The following is an 11,616-nucleotide window of genomic DNA, read 5'->3' on the forward strand; positions in this document are numbered from 1 at the left end:
ATCTATATCTATCTATATCTATATCTATATCTATATCTATATCTATATCTATATCTATATCTATATCTATATCTATATCTATATCTATCTATATCTAATCATCTATATCTATATCTCTATAGCTATAGCTATCTATATCTATATCATCTATCTAATCAATCATCTATCATTTACATACTTGCATGTGCTTTCAACTTCTACATGGAAGAAAATCAAAAGAAGACTATGCTTTCAGGGATCATTTCTATAGTTCGTTACTAGAAAGTTTCTCTGGAGCTGGGCGTGGTGGCGCACGCCTTTAATCCCAGCACTAGGGAGGCAGAGGTAGGAGGATTGCCATGAGTTCAAGGCCACCCTGAGATGACAGAGTTACTTCCAGGTCAGCCTGGACCAGAGTGAGACCCTACCTCGAAAAACCAAAAAAAAAAAAAAGAAAGTTTCTCTGACCGTGTGGAGTACTGGAAACCATGAGGAGGAGGAGCAGCGTCCTCTCCTGAGTGTGAAGCTGGCTTTTGGTGTTGCTTTGCTGCAACTGCCACTTGTCATTGATGATGGTTCCTGTTCTCCTTCGCAGAGCTGGAGGGAGAGGATGGACGCAGTCTGAGAGGCAAAAAGAAAGAGTAAAAAAAATCAAAAGGATATAAATGTTTATTTCGGTGGTGGAGATTGAACTCAAGGATTTGTCCATGCTAAGCAAGCAACTGTACCACTGTGCTATATTCCCAGGCCTAATCGTTTGCTTATTTATTGTCTTAGGTAATTGATCAGAAAGTGTAGAGATCCTATATATGCTCCTCTCTCCTCCTGTAATTTCCAGTGATTTGTCAGTGTGGCACATTTGTTACGATTGATGAACAGATGTGGATACATTATTAACTCAACTCCACTGCTTACACTAAGGGTCACTCTTGGTGTTGTGTACCCTGTGGCTTTTTTTTTTTTTTCCAGTTATTTATTTATTTGAGAGAGAGAAAGAGAGAAGGAGAGAGAGGGAGAGAGAGAGAGAGAGAGAGAGAGAGAGAGAGAGAGAGAGAGAGAGAGAATGGGCATGCCAGGGCCTTTAGCTGTTGCAAACAAACTCTAGACACAAGCACCACCTTGAGCATCTGGCTTACATGGGTCCTGAGGAATTGAACCTGGGTCCTTTGGCTTTGCAGGCAAGCACCTTAACCACCAAGCAATCTCTCCAGGCCCTTTGTGGTTTTTAACTGATGAACAATGACACACATACATCATTATAGTATTGCACACAATATTTCATTCTTCTAAACACCCCATGAGTCTGCCTACTCATCCTCCCTCTGTCCCTACCCTCAAACTTTTGCAAAACTTGTGTTTTTCTTTTTTTCCCCCCATGCGGGGGATTGAACACAGGTCTTATACATGCTAGACAAGTACTCTACCACTAACCTCATCTCTGGCCCAAACTGACATATAGTTTTACATATTTTATTTATTAATTTGCAAGGGAGATAGAGAGAAAGAGGCAGATAGAAAGACAATGGTTGCACCAGGGCCTCCAGTCACTGCAAATGAACTCCAGACACTTGCAACACCTTGTGCATCTGGCTTAGGTGAGTCCTGGGGAATCGAACCTGGGTTCTTAAGCTTCACAGGCAAGTGCCTTAACTACTAAGCCATATCTCCAGGCCCCAACACTGATATTTTTACTGTCTCTGGATTTTTACATTTTCCAGGAGTTGGAATCATATAGAATGTGGGTTCATCAAGCTTTTTTTACTTACCAATATGAATTTAAGATTCCTCTATGCCTTTTTGTGGCTTGATAGCACTTTTCTTTTCCTTCTATCTTTTTTAAAAAATATTTTATTTAGCCAGGTGTGGCGGTGCATGCCTTTAATCCCAGCACTTGGGAGGCAGAGGTAGGAGGATTGCCATGAGTTTGAGGCCACCCTGAGACTCCATAGTGAATTCCAGGTCAGCCTGGACTAGAGTGAGACTCTACCCTGAAAAACAAAACAAAACAAAACAAAAATTACTGTTTTTTATTTTAGAGATGGAAAGACAGAGAAAGAGGCAGATATATATATAAGAAATGGGCACACCAGGGCCTTCAGCCACTGTACACTAACTCCAGATGCATGGACAACCTTGTGCATTTGGCTTACTGTGGGTCCTGGGCAATTGACCTTGGGTCATTTGGCTTTGCCGGCAAATGGCTTACCCACTAAGCCATCTCTCCAGCTTTTTTTTTTTTTTTTTTTAATTCCAGGTAGGGTTCACTCTAGCCCAGGCTGACCTGGAATTCACTATGTAGACTCAGACTGGCCTCAAACTCACAGCGATCCTCCTACCTCTGCTTCTTGAGTGCTGGGATTAAAGGCATGTGCTACCACACCCGGCTAACTCATTTCTTTTTAAGTGCTGGGTACTATGCTGTAGTGAAGATGTGCCACAGTTTGTTTACTTGGCCATCTCCTGAAGGATATGTTGGCTGCTCCCAAGATTTGGCCATTATGATTCAGTCATTACAAACATCTATGGGCGGGTTCATGTGGAGACCTAGGGTTTTAAGTGTGCCCATTTTTCTCATACCTCTGAACCTGAAGTGATTTTGCAAACCTTTAATCATGGTCATTCTGATAAACTTAATATGATATCTAGTTTTAATATACATTAACTATGAGTGAATTGGAACATCTTCTCATGTTTATATTGTTATTTATAGAAATGATCTGTTGAAATTTATTTTTTCTTCTGGTTTTCTGCTTTTTAGTGATATATAAATGTTTATATAATAAGGCATTGGAAATTTGAGTCACACTTTTGCAAGTATTTTATCAAGTTTATTTGCATTTTGATTTTTTCCATGTAGAAGTGGAAAGCATTGACAAGTGCATTCGTCCTTTCCCTTCCCTCCCCCCCCTCCCCTCCCCTCCCCTCCCCTCCCTTCCCTTCCCTTCCCTTCCCTTCCCTTCCCTTCCCTTCCCTTCCCTCCTCTCCCCTCCCCTCCCTTCCCTTCCCTTCCCTTCCCTTCCCTTCCCTTCCCTTCCCTTCCCTTCCCTTCCCTTCCCTTCCCTTCCCTTCCCTCCTCTCCCCTCCCCTCCCCTCCCCTCCCCTCCCCTCCCCTCCCCTCCCCTCCCCTCCCCTCCCCTCCCCTCCCTTCCCTTCCCTTCCCTTCCCTTCCCTTCCCTTCCCTTCCCTTCCCTTCCCTTCCCTTCCCTTCCCTTCCCTTCCCTTCCCTTCCCTTCCCTTCCCTCCTCTCCCCTCCCCTCCCTTCCCCTCCTCTCCTCTCCTCTCCCCTCCCCTTCCCTCCCCTCCCCTCCCTCCCCCTCCCCTCCTCTCCCTTTTCCTCCCCTCTCCTCCCTTCCCCTCCTCTCCTCTTCCCTCCCCTCCCCTCCCTTCCCCTGCCCTTCCCTTCTAGGTCTAGTTGTGACTCATGGTTTGCCATGCACCCAGCTTTTTACATTCATTGTCTGATGGAATTCTCACACGGTCCCTCAGAGACAAAGGTAAGGAAGGTCACATGACTAGTGGTTGGCGGAAGAGGTATTCTATCATCTGTGCCTCAGGGCCCACTCTCCACACATGGCCTCCTGCCTGACCATTACAGTTGCCTCGCTCTTCTCTCATCAGCAAGCAAGCTCTCTCTCTCTCTTTTTCTTTCTTTCTTTCTTTCTTTCTTTTTTTTTTTTTTTTTGGTTTTTCGAGGTAGGTTCTCACTCTATCTCAGGCTGACCTTGAATTCACTATGTAGTCTCAGGGTGACCTCAAACTCATGGCGATCCTTCTACTCTAAATGCTGGGATTAAAGCTGTGCACCGCCACACCTGGTTAGACCCATCACTTTCTCTCTCTCTCTCTCTTTTTTCTTTAAGATTTATTTTTATTTATTTATTTATTTGAGACAGAGAGGGAGAGAGAGAAAGAGAGAGAGAGAGAGAGATTGGTGTGTCAGGGCCTCTAGTCATTGCAAATGAACTCCAGACACATGCGCCACCATGTGCATCTGGCTTACATGGGACCTGGAGAATCAAACCAGGTCCTTGGGTTTTGCAGGCATGTGTCTTAACTACTAAGCCATATCCCCAGCCCTTCATCTCTCTCCCTCTCTCTCTCTCTCTCTTTTGGTTTTTCGAGTTAGGGTCTCACTCTAGCCCAGGTTAACCTGGAATTCACTATGGAGTCTCAGGGTGTCCTCGAACACATGGTGATCCTTTTACCTCTGCCTCCCAAGTGCTGGGATTAAAGGCATGTGCCACCATGCCCGGCTTATTCATCTCTTTTTTGATATTTTCTTTTGTTTGGTTTTTCAAGGTAAGGTCTTGCTGTAGCTCAGGTGGATCTGGAATTCACTATGTAGTCTCAGGGTGGCCTCCTACCTCTGCCTCCCAAGTGCTGGAATTAAAGGCATGTGCCACAACTTTTAAAAAAAGTTTATTTTTATTTTTATTTTTATTTTAGAGAGAGTGAGTGAGAGAAAGACACACACACACACACACACACACACACACACACACACACACAGATTGAAAGAGAGAGGGAGAGAGAATTGGCACGCTAGGGCCTTAGCCACTGAAATCAAACTCCAGACGCTTGTGCCACCTAGTGGGAATGTGTGACCTTACACTTGCCTCACCTTTGTGCATCTGGCTTACCTGGGATCTTGAGAGCAGAACATGGGTCCTTAGGCTTCACAGGCAAGAGCCATGACCGCTAAACCATCTCTCCAGTGCCCCTGGCTTATCTTTTTGAGATAGGGTATTCTGGGCTGATCTCCAACTTGCTATATAGTCAAGGATGATCTTGAACTCATGATCTTCCTACCTCCCAAATAATGAGATTAGAAATGTGTGTACCATGCTTAGTTTATGTTATGGTAGTAATCACACAGAGCTTTGTGCATCCGAGGCAAACATTCTACCAACTGGGCTCCATCCCCTGCAGTGGGTAGACTTCTAACCCAACCTGTTTTCTAGACTTCTGAGGAATATCTGACTGTGTGACCTAACTCCACTGTCCATAGTTATTAGCTTTTTTTGGAAGCCTGCTGTGTATCTGACACAGAGCTGGGCACTGTTGAGGAAACAGCGGGGGACACGGGCTCTGATCTCTGGCACAGTGTTCATGACTAAGTGGAGAAGACACTGTGCTACCAGCTAAGTTAAGACTCTTATTTAAGGCCTGGGATGAAGTGCAAAGGGAGAGCATGTGTGAGGCCATGAGTTCAATTACCAGTAACATGTGCACGTGGGTTCATGCTCACTTGCACACATACGCGCGTGCACACACACACACACACACACACGCAAATTCTCATTGAAATGGCAGAACAATTAGAAAACCTATCAAGGGCTGGATAGATGGCTTAGTGGTTAAGCACTTGCCTGTGAAGCCTAAGGACCCTGGTTCGAGGTTTGATTCCCCAGGACCCACGTTAGCCAGATGCACAAGGGGGTGCACGGGTCTGGAGTTCGTTTGCAGTGGCTGGAAGCCCTGGCGCGTCCATTTTCTCTCTCTCTCTCTATCTGTCTCTTTCTCTCTCTGTCTGTCGCTCTCAAATGAATAAATAAATAAATACAAATCTATCAAGATCTGGTGTGGTGGCACATGCCTTTAATCCCAGCACTCAGGAGGCAGAGGTAGGATGATCACTGTGAGTCTGAGGCCACCCTGAGGCTCCATAGTTAATTCTGGGTCAGCCTGGGCTATAGCAAGAGACCCTACCTCGAAAAACAACAACAACAACAACAACCAAAGCTATCAAATCATAGTATTTAATGTACAGTTGTAGGGTGTAGGACTAGTTTAAAAATCCATGTTTAAGCCTGGCATGGTGGCACATGCCTTTAATCCCAGCATTCGGGAGGCAGAGGTAGGAGGATCACCATGAGTTCGAGGCCACCCTGAGACTACATAGTGAATTCCAGGTCAGCCTGGGCTAGAGTGAGACCCTACCTCAGGAAACAAAAACAAAACAAAACAACAAAACAAAATGAAAAAAATCCATGTTTGACCCTAACAACCATAACCATGTGACTAAGACCTGTCACTTCATCCTTCTGCTGCCACCTATATTTATCCCCGTGGTAGGGATGCGTCGAAGGCATCTTGCAAGTTCATTTGGTTGTTTGTGCCTCTGTGGTGTGTGGTAGGCATGTTGATGGTCTTAGGCTTGATGAGGTATTAGCATATGCTTACTCTGAGACTGGACTAAGGGTGAAAAGCCCAACACAAATTCAGATAAAACAATGCAGGGGGCTGGAGAGATGGCTTAGCGGTTAGGCGCTTGCCTGTGAAGCCTAAGGACCCCGGTTCGAGGCTCAGTTCCCCAGGTCCCATGTTAGCCAGATGCACAAGGGGGCGCATGCGTCTGGAGTTCGTTTGCAGAGGCTGGAAGCTCTGGCGCGCCCATTCTCTCTCTCTCCCTCTGTCTTTCTCTCTGTGTCTGTCGCTCTCAAATAAGTAAATAAAAAATTAAAAAACAAAAAACAATGCAGGAACTCCTGGTCACCTTGTTTGTGACTGCAGACAAGTTTCTTCATGGTGTGGTCCACCAACGTTCCTTCGCAGCAAAATGAGAGATTCATTTCTTTGACAAATATCTATTGTACGCATGTTTTCCATGCTGATGGGGAAAAGTCTGACCTTACGAGTCTGCTATAGGGAAGGTAGTGGCTGGGAGCGTGAGCGGACCTCAAAGGTCTCTTTCATCCTCATATTCTATCCTGGGAGTCGGAGGAGGGGCACACAGTGTAGATGTGTTTGGGGAGACTGTATAGTATGGGGGTTGATGTACAATTTCCTGGGTGAGACGGTCTTGGGCCAACTCTGTCACTTTCTAGCTATCTGGGGCAGGAATCCCCCATTCCACTTTCTGTTGGAGGATGGCACAGGCAAAAACAAAAACAAGTCTGCTGAAGACATCGCCATTCCTCTTTCGCAGCCTTAGCAGTGGCACCCACCCTTCCTGGAAGTTTCTGACCCTTTTCTCCACAGATGCCCAAGCAGGAAGCGTTCCCTCCTGGAGGAAGCAAAGGAGATACGGAGTTCCCAGGGCTTGCTGATTTCCCAGGCTCTAGGGAAGAGTTTGAAATCTGAAACAAACAAACAAATAAAACAACAACAACAACAAAAACACTGGTTCCAAAATATAAAAAGAAAATTATAAAATCCAGCATTTATTTTTATTTATTTATTTATTTTTGGCTTTTGGAGGTAGGGAGGGTCTTGTTCTAGTCCAGACTGACCTAGAGTTCACTATGTAGTCTCAAGGTAGCCTTGAACTCACAGCAGTCCTACCTCTGCCTCTTGAGTACTGGGATTAAAGGCATGCACTACCATGTCCAGCTAAAATCCAGCAATTTCTAATTGAAGTTCATAAAATGGGGACTAGAGTGGTGGCTCATCAGGTCAGAGGGCTTGCTGTGCAAGCACGAGACTTGAGTTCTATCTGCAGCACACATGTAAAAAGCCAGCTATAGCTACACGTGTCCAGTGCTGAGGCGGGTGGGCACAAGAGGATTTCTGGGTTCGCTGGTCAGCCAGTCTAACTGAAAAATAAAGGGCTCCAGAGCCAGTGAGAGACACTGTCTCAGGGAAGTAAAGTGTTAGATCAATGGAAGAGCATACCCAGCATTGTCCTCTGGCCTCTACTTTCATCTGCACGGGGCTGAAGTTTCAGCACATGTATGTGAGTTTTTTTTTTTTTTCCTACTTTTTCAAGGTAGGGTCTCATGCTAGCCCAGGCTGACCTGGCACTCTGTAGTCTCAGGCTGGCCTTGAACTCACAGTGATCCTCCTATCTCTCAGCACACATATGTGTACACTATATTCAGGCACCTACTGTATATACACACACATTTATAAAAGATGACATTATGTTAACTTGACTAATTATTAAATTTCATATGCATATTCTTGTTTTCTTTTCCTTTTCCTCTCTTCTTATTATTTTAAATTATTTATTCATTTGCAAGCAGCAAGAGATAGAAAGAAGAGAGACAGATATATAGAGAGAATGGGTGCACCAGAGCCTCTAGCCACTGCAAATGAATTCCAGAAGTATGTGCCACTTTGTGCATCTGACTTTACATGGATACAAGTGAATCAAACCCCAGTCGTCAGGCTTTGCAGGCAAATGCCTTAACCACTAAGACATCTCTCCAGCACCTTATTATTATTTTTTTGAGACAAGATCTCACTCTGTAGATCAGGCTGATCTCAAACGTGTGGCAATCCTCAGGGTGCTTGGGATTGCAGGCACGTCTCACTATACACAGTCTTAGTGTTTTCTTTATATTTGATAAACAATTTGTAGATTGGATTTTTTCTCCATTTGCAAGAGTCCCCAGATATTCACGATAATTACCAAAATAATTATAGTTAATTGTAAATTAAAGGAGTTGTTTGCCAGTTGTAAATTAAATGAGTAGGTTTAGCCAAATACAATAGCAAAATTATAAAAAGGCTTTTCAAAAATTTTACAGTTAAAATTGTTAGTATGGAATATTTTTGAATGTTTTATGCAATAGAAGCCCTCTCTAGGGCTTAGGGAAGTCTTTAAAATGCCTTGTATTGTGTTTGGGGGCTTTCCTTGATTCTTCCATTCTGTTTCTACCCTATGATAGCTTATTTTATAGCCCACCGTGAAATATCTAATATTTAAAATTTGAAATAACTTTTGAAAATATTCACAATGTAATAAAAAAATCACAGGATATTAAACTACAGCTCGGTTTGATCTCGAGTAGTTTTAAAAATTCATACATGCATTAAAAAAGACTAGAAAGGATTTTACTAAAATGTTAACTCTCTAGGTAGAATGAGATGCATAATTATCTTTTATTTTTTATAGTTTTCAGACTTTGCAAATTTTCTACAATGAGAATGCATCACAATCAGAAAAAAATAATTTTTGGTAGTTACAAAATTTTTATTCTTACTACAAAAGTAATTTATGCTCATTATAGAAAAATCACACAATACATATAAGCATAAGGAAGGAAAAGAAACATGCAAATTCCACCCACCCAGAGAAGCACTGGGTCCTTCCAGACCTTTTTTCTGCATACATAAACATTTATATTTTTATCACAAAACAGGATCATTCTGTACATAGCACTGTTTTTAAACCTGCTTCTCTCCCTCACAATGTATGGTGGGAACTTTGCAAAATGTCAATAGCACATTGTGAAGAGATGATTTCTAAACATTTATTATTATTATTATTAACAATATATTTCGTATGGCTATGTCATGTGTTGGTACCCTCTTTTCCCTCGTCCCTGCTCCCCTTCCATTGGGGACGCTCCTCAGCGGGGTTGCTGGCGTTCCCCTTGGGGTTGTGGTTTATGCATTGTGGGAGCAGCAGTCAGTTATTTTTTTGGGAGGGAATGCCTCTGGGCATGATGTCTCAACCTGTAGCTCTTACAATCTTTCCACCCCCTTTTCCATAAAATTCCCTGAGCTGTGGGGGTGAGTTTTCAGTCTACTTTAGTGATGAGCTCTTAGGCACCTCTGGAGCTCTGCTTTGGCAGGTGGTGAGTATCCTCAGGGTCTGTCTCCTTCACCCTGGTGCTGATTGTCAGGTTCAGCATGGAAGCAGCACTCTTGCTCATCTCCCCATTCCTCTGTGGATTCAGCTGTGGCTTGGCTAAAGTGCAAGGGTAGTTTATCTCCTGGGGTCTTGTTACATTCTGAAAAAGAACAGATTTGGGAACAGAGAACTGGGAGGACCAGAGATGATTTTAGTGACAGCGTGCCATCACATTTTGAGGAGAAACCCTAATTTACTTAATAATGCCTAATATTAGACATTTCTGTTCCTTCCAAATTTTATTTATTACAAATAATGCCATCATGCAAACAGCCTAAGAATTCTTCAGTTTCTCAAGAAGATAGTGGAGCGTTACTCAAGAGGTATTTCTCTTGAATGACGGCGGGCTTTCCAGATACAGAGGTGTGCAGTGCGCTGTTTCCTGATCTAGAGGAGTTCCAGGTTCACCTTGAGCTCACCAGGTAGATAGGGTGAGACAGGCAGGGAGGTGGGACTGCAGGACATGAGACAACAGGAACGTGCCATCACTAAGGCCTGTTATATTCTCATCTTGTCCTCATATGTGTTGCGAGTACGTGCAAGTGGAGGCGAGAGAAAGAGGGGGGGCGGGGAGAATTGGCATGGCAGGGTTTCCAACCACTGCAATTGCACTCCAGATGCGTGGGCCCCCTTGTGCGCATGTGCGACCTTGTGTGCTTGCGTCACTGTGCGTCTGGCTTATGTGGGACCTGGAGAGCCAAACATGGGTCCCTAAGGCTTCCCAAGCAAGCGCCTCAGCGGCTAAGTCATCTCTCCAGCCCCAGTCCACCTTTTCTTATGAGACAGGGTCTCTCATTGGCCTGGAACTCACCAAGTAGATAGACTTGATTGGTTGGCCAGTGAGTTTCAGGGATTCTCTAGTCTTTGACTCCCCAGCATTGAGCTTACAGGCACATCCCATCACACCTGACTTTGTGTGTGTGTGTGTGTGTGTGTGTGTGTTTCAAAGTAGGGTCTTGCTCTAGCCCAGGCTGACCTGGAATTCACTAGGTAGACTCAGGGTGGCCTCCAAAGGCTATCCTCCTCCCTTTGCCTCCCAAGTGCTGGGAATAAAGGCATGCGCCACCACACCCAGCCACAAGCGGCGTTTTTTTGTGGGTTCTGGGGACCTGACTCAGATACTCATACTCCAACTCCAAAAGCAACTGATTTTACTCCTGTTTCCCAGCTGTAGAAACTGGCTTAACTGCTTGTTTAGCTACAGAGAGACAAGATTTGGATACATACTTGCTCTATAAAAAAAAAAAAAATTATTTATTTATTTGATAGCAACAGAGAGAAAGGGGGGGGAGAGAGAGAGAGAGAGAGAGAGAGAGAGAGAGAGAGAGAGAGAGAGAGAGAATGGGCGTGCCAGGGCTTCCAGCCACTGCAAACAAACTCCAGACACGTGCGCTCCCTTGTGCATTTGGCTAAAGTAGATCCTGGGGAATTGAGCCTGGAACCGGGGTCCTTAGGCTTCACAGGCAAGTGCTTAATGGCTGAGCCATCTCTCCAGCCCTATTTTGCAAAATCAATTAATTGAGCAGGGCACAGTGGTGCACATCTTTAATCCCAGCATTTGGGAGGCAGAGGTAGGAGGATCACCAAGTTCAAGGCCACCCTGAGACTACCTAGTAAATTCCAGGTCAGCCTGGGCTAGAGTGAGACCCTACCTTGGAAAAACCAAAATAAACAAACAAACAAATAAATAAATAAAATAAAATAAAGTTAATTTGGTGTGAGTGTAGGCACACATACATGTCACAGGTTCTGGCTTTTACCGGGGCTCTGGCAGACTCACTTTAAAGCCCAAACTCTTTCATCCTATCTTCCTCTCTTTCCCCTGACAATTCCATACTCCAGTGGAAGATGAAACTTTTTAATGCTTTAATTCTTGTCTGACCTTTACTGATAGCAGACATTATGGTAACCAGCCATTTTACAGCTTGCATTAACCACTGCCTGTAAGTGATCATGTCCCAGTATGGTTTTGTCTCTCTCTCTGTGTTTACATATATATGTGCAAGTGTGTGTATGCACGTGTGTGGGGAGGCCAGAGGTTGACTTCAAGAGTCTTC

General features: G+C 44.2%; 1 pseudogene; it reads left to right on the top strand.

Annotated features, from left to right (window-relative positions):
• The first annotated feature begins 427 nt into the window (after positions 1 to 427).
• Positions 428 to 609, top strand: LOC123458054 (annotated as a pseudogene).
• Positions 610 to 11,616: the final 11,007 nt, after the last annotated feature.

Source organism: Jaculus jaculus, chromosome 1, assembly GCF_020740685.1.
Source record: "Jaculus jaculus isolate mJacJac1 chromosome 1, mJacJac1.mat.Y.cur, whole genome shotgun sequence".
NCBI lineage: Eukaryota > Metazoa > Chordata > Mammalia > Rodentia > Dipodidae > Jaculus > Jaculus jaculus.